The following is a 5,629-nucleotide window of genomic DNA, read 5'->3' on the forward strand; positions in this document are numbered from 1 at the left end:
AGAAGGGCAATCAAAAAGTTATGTAAGTTTACTAGTTTTAGAATACAAAACACACCTTAATTATAGTACTATTTCATTTTTAAAACTACAGTTTTTTAATGTACTTCTAATAACAACCCCATCTAAGGAGCCATGGAGGCTTATGAAGAAGACCTAGGCACTAAGATGCTGTGTTTCTTGTGTAAGGGTGAATTAATGTTGCTATAAGAAGAAACTGAATCACATCAGCATCAACAAAGAGCCTTTTTTTACACAGTAAATCATAATTTGATGACATTATTTCTCTTCATTAGTTCGAAATTAGGCAGGAAAGGAACTACATCAGACCCAGAAACACAATGATTTGGCAAGCCACAGTCACTCAGCTCATGGATTTGTGATAATCTGCAGAAAATTTGCTTGACTCTAGTACTCCATGTTTTCACATCTGTAAAGGAGTTCAATACAACCTTTTTTTAAAATCAACTTTAAACTGCAAACAGGCAAAGAGATCACGAACTGCTGGGGGGTCTGTAAAGATCTGGGGGAAAGTTGTGTTCCTCCTGTAGGGGCCAATTAAGTAATACTTCCTTGGCCTTCTTTCGAAGTAGCCACTTGTTTTCTTCTGAGTATAACTTGCTAAAACTTCCTGTCTTCTTTCCTGGCAAGACGCAGTCAGCTGTGTTAAAGCGAAACCAGGAAGTGGCCGAGAGGCTTGTAAGCTTTTGTTTGCAAGCTGTGTCCTTGGTAAGAGGCACTTCCTTGGGACATTCCTCTTTGCATGAGGGAGTAATGAGCCACTCTGTCAAGGGACTGTTGTTTATGATTTAGAAGGGATCAGCAATTCTAGAAGAAGCCATTTCCTTTGGTGCCTTAGCTTGTTCTGTTACCTCTTTTCTGAATGGACAGGGCCACATATTGAGGGAATCTTTATGTTTCTCAGGTTCAGGTTTTGGTTCCACAGGCATACTATTTTTGTCCTTTCCTTCTTTCTTCAGAAGCCATTTACACAGAGCTTCCTTCTCACAAGTTTCATCACACATGCACTCTTCAAAGCTTATACAGGGCTCATCGGCTTTGCAGACCTCCTCTACTTTATATGGGTCTTGATGGTTCTGAACAAGCCAATCCTCAGTAATCACACTGGGAACGGACATGGGTTTCTTGGACTTCAAGTGGTTATTCAGGCACTTCAGACTGACCACATTTTCAGTCTCCACACCTTTGGGCAATTGGTACAGGAATCAGGCTTGACAAGACAATCATACACACTATAGAACTCCTGGTAACACCTGGAACAAGAGCTTAAACTTCTCACTGGTTTCACATCTGCCATTCCCAGACTTCTCAAGCTTATGGGATTCCTGGGGAGTCACAAGCCAATCAGAAAGGTCCATCTCATCTTGATCAAGAAGCCCTAGATCTCCAACCTTTTCAATTTCAATGGAGTAAGAACTGGTAGTAGAATAGCTGTTACACTTTTGGTAACTTGGTTTTTCAGAAACTTCTTGTTGCTGACTCTTGTGGAGCCAGTTTTCCAAGCCCTTTAGGTTGCCCCAGACATTATTGAAGAAATTGCTGGCTCTGGCAGAATTCTGACTGTTCTTCAAGGTCTTCTTTTTAGGTGATCCAGTCCTAGAGATTGGTGCTGGGTATGTAAGGAGCCTGGTGACAATTGGCAGGTTTGCTACCAAGGAGCCATTCACTGAGAATGACAGCTGTGGTGCTGGATGCTGACTTCTGCTCTGACAATGGCATATAGCCTCTTTTATCCAGGAAAGACCCAATATTTGATGAACTAGCATGAGCCATAAATTGCTCAGGAATTTCAATGGTCTTGAGAGACCCAAATATGGTTATGGCCTGGTACAGGGCAGTTATGTTGGCTTCAAAGAGTAAGACAGTGGAATCTTTAGGTTTGAGGGTCAAACTTCCCAGTCTGTCCAGGCACACAGAGACTTGATTGGCTAGATCTTTGTTTTGGGTGCAATCCAGTTGATGAATAATACAACTGAACTGGCCCAGTAACCAGTTGAGCTGCTGGGCCTGCTGCTGAAGTGCCTTCTCTTAAAGCTGATAGATGAGATCTATCTGTTCATACACCCACACCTCACAGCTTTGAATGCATTCCAGGTGACGACTTATGCAGCTGTGAATCTGGGCTTTGATCTCTCACAGGTTATCTTTAATTTGCTGTTCAGCCCAGAGAACTCCACCAATAGCAAGTTCCAAATCCCTCTGTGCATCACAACACCTCAAAAAGGGTTCTCTATTACTAGAGCAGCCTCTCTGGTCCTGTGAGGTACTCATTCTTCTCCCTGTTCCATCTAACGCCAAGTAAGGCATTTCTAGTTCAAAAGCAACAGTGACTCATGCATCTTTCCAGGTTTCCCAACATTTCCTAGAAGCACAGTCACCCTAAGAAACCTGGGTCCCATCCTCCCTGGAAGCCACAGCCTACCATTCACTCTCCACTTCATAGCAGGCAAGGGCACCACTCAGTACACATGCACACAGCCCTGGCTGCAGGGCCCATTCTTGGCCCAGCAAGGCAAACCCACCCCATGGGCTCCTGCTGTGGTGCTGGGCTGCCAGAGGTAACTCGCAGGCCAGGTCCCTGCCATGCCAGCTTCCTGGCAAGCAGGAGGTTGCTTTACCAGGACTGGGGTAAGGAAGGTCCCTGAGCCTGCAGGCTTTGCCCTGCCCCTCCCATGCATCTGGAAGTGGCCCATGGGCAGAATTAGGATTCTTTTGTATTTCTCTTTTGATTTCTTCTCTGACCCATTGGTTCTTCAGAAGTGTCGTTTAGTTTTCACATATGTGTAGATTTTCCACATTTCCTCCTGTTGATTTCTAGTTTTATATCATTGTGGTCAGAAAGGATTTTTGCTATGAGTTCCTTCTTCTTAAATTTCCTAAGACTTGTTTTGTGTCCTATCACATGACCTATCCTGGGAAGTGTTCCTTGTGCACTTGAGAAGAGTGCATATTTTGATGCTGTTTTATGGAATAGTCTACATAGGTCTAAGTCCATTTTGTCTAAATGTATGGTTCAATTCAAACATTTCTTTGTAGATTTTCTGAGTGGAGGATCTATCAGCTGTTGATACTGGGTTTTGAAGTCCCCTAGTATTGTATTGCTGTCTATTTCTCCCTTTAGATCTGTTAGTGTTTGTTTAACATAATTAGGTGTTCTGATATTGGGTGCATATATATTTATGATTGTTATGTCATCTTGATATATTGTCCCTTTATCATTATATAATTAGCTTGTCTATTGTTACCATTTTTGGCTTAAAGTCCATTTTGTTTGATATGAGTATCTACATTTTCTTTTTGTTTACACTTCCATGGAATATATCCTTTTATTACAGTAATTCCCCTATGTATGAACCTTCATGTGAACTTTCAAAGATGCATACATGCCTTTGCATGTCAAATCACATAAGTTAGTTAACATGTCTGGCATACACTGTCACATGTGTGCATTCTCTACAAGTGGTTGTGCTTTTGTGTACTTTACTGTACAGTACTGTATAGAGTATAGTAGTACAGTATCTTTATTTCAAGCCCAGGATGTCTGGAAGCAAGTGTAAAAGCAGCGGTTATGTAGCTGATACTGCTAAGGAGCACCAAACGATAATGATGGAAACAAAAGTGAAAATAATTGAGAGAGTGGAGCAAGGCAAAAAGATAGTAGATGTCGCTTGTTTTTATAACATGAATCCTTCAACCATCAGCACGATTCTAAAGAACAAGGACAAGATCACGAAACATGTGAAGTCTGCTGTGCCAATGATGTTGACAATAATATTGATGAAGCGTACAAAAATGATGGAGGAAATGGAGAAACTTTTCAGTGTGTGGATGCAGGATCAGCATCAGCATTGAGTCCTACTCAGCTTAATGCTGATTCAAGAGAAAGCTAAAAGGATTTATGAAGACTTGAAGAATAAACACAGTGAAGAATCAGAAGGCGCATCTTTTAATGCCAGCCATGGCTGGTTTCATTGGTTCAAGGCTAGAGCCAACCTTCACAACGTAAAAGTAAGTAGCGAGGCAGTGAGTGCAGATATGGTAGCCTCCCAGGATTTTCCTAAAATGCTTCAAGAAATTATTGATGGAGGCACATATTTACCCAAGCAGGTTTTTAATGTGGATGAGACAGGACTGTACTGGGAGAGGATGCCACACCAAAGTTACATCAGTAAGGAGGAAAAGTTTTTGTCGGGCTATAAAGCAGCAAAGGATAGGCTAACTCTGTTGTTTTGTGGCAATGCTTCCGGTGATATAAAGCTAAAGCCTTTCTTAGTTAATCATTCAGAAAACCCAACAGCCCTTGAAAACATAGCCAAGGGCTCTCTTCCTGTCATGTGGAAGAGTAACCCCCAGGTCTGGGTTACACAGGCCATTTTCCAGGACTGTTTTTTCCACCACTTTATTCTGGAGGTAGAGAAATATTGCTTGGAGAATGTCCCATTCAAAATTCTTCTGCTGCTCGGCAATGCTCTGGGCCACCCCCCATTCATGGACGACTTTCATCCCAACATCAAAGTAGTACATCTGCCACTGAATACTACACTGTTTATCCAACCTATGGACCAGGGAGTTATAGTGACTTGCAAGAAATACCACTTATGTCACACTTTTCCTCAGGCAGTAAAGGCAAGTGACGAATCAGGAGCAACTTTGTCACAATTTTGAAAGAACTATAACATCTACAAGGCCATAAAAACATTGACTTTTTCTTGGCATAAGGTTACGACTGTCACCATGAATGGGGTTTGGAAGAATCTTTGCCCGCAGTTTGTTCATGATTTTCATGGATTTGAGATGGTGGATGTGGAGTCCAAAGAGGTTTTCATTGACTTAGTGACCCTCAGTGAGAAGCTGGAGCTAGATCTGCAAGAGGACAACTTCATTGAACTCCTTGTTGTGCAGCATGAGGAGCTTACTACTGAAGACCTGATGGAATTGGAGGTCCAGAGAAAGGATGAATAAGGACAAGAAGAAGAAGTAACTGAAGATCCAAAGAGATTCATGACACAGGAAATGGCAAGGGGATTTTCTTTATTTGAGGAGGCACTGTTAGTTTCTGAGGCACAAGACCCGAATGTAGAATGGCACACAAAGGTTGCAGCAGCTGTTCAGAATACAATCCACTGCTACTGTGTCATCTATGATAAGAAAAAAAGAGTTACTACCCAGACATCACTGGATCATTTTTTTCAAGAGGGTAGATAGAGTTGAATCCAACAAGGAACCAGAACCTGTGCCATCAGTGTCAGGCCTGAGTGAAATTGCAGCTTGCCCTCCATCTCCTGTTGCTGACAATCCTTCAGCTCTACCATTTCCCAACTCCCCTTCCTCCTCCAGTCAGTAACTATTCTTGCCTGTTCACTCAATGCCAGTCCCTGTATGCCAGCTGTTGTGCTGTACTACTGTACTTTTCAAGGTACTGTACTGTAAGATTAAAAATGTTTTATTTTTTGTGTTTGTTTTTTATATATTATTTGTGTGAAAAGTATTATAAACATATTACAATACAGTACTATATAGCTGATTGTGTTAGTTGGGTGCCTAGGCTAACTTTGTTGGACTTATGAACAAATTGGACTTATGAACACACTTTCAAAATGGAACTCATTTG

General features: G+C 41.7%; 1 pseudogene across 1 annotated transcript; it reads right to left on the minus strand.

Moving 5' to 3' along the window:
* Nucleotides 1–421: 421 nt before the first annotated feature.
* Nucleotides 422–2,289, minus strand: LOC309796655 (nuclear receptor coactivator 4-like; annotated as a pseudogene). Its single transcript has one exon. The product of its transcript is annotated as a nuclear receptor coactivator 4-like (transcript).
* Nucleotides 2,290–5,629: the final 3,340 nt, after the last annotated feature.

This window comes from Mesoplodon mirus (genome assembly GCF_964341445.2).
Source record: "Mesoplodon mirus genome assembly, chromosome: X".
Lineage (NCBI taxonomy): Eukaryota > Metazoa > Chordata > Mammalia > Artiodactyla > Ziphiidae > Mesoplodon > Mesoplodon mirus.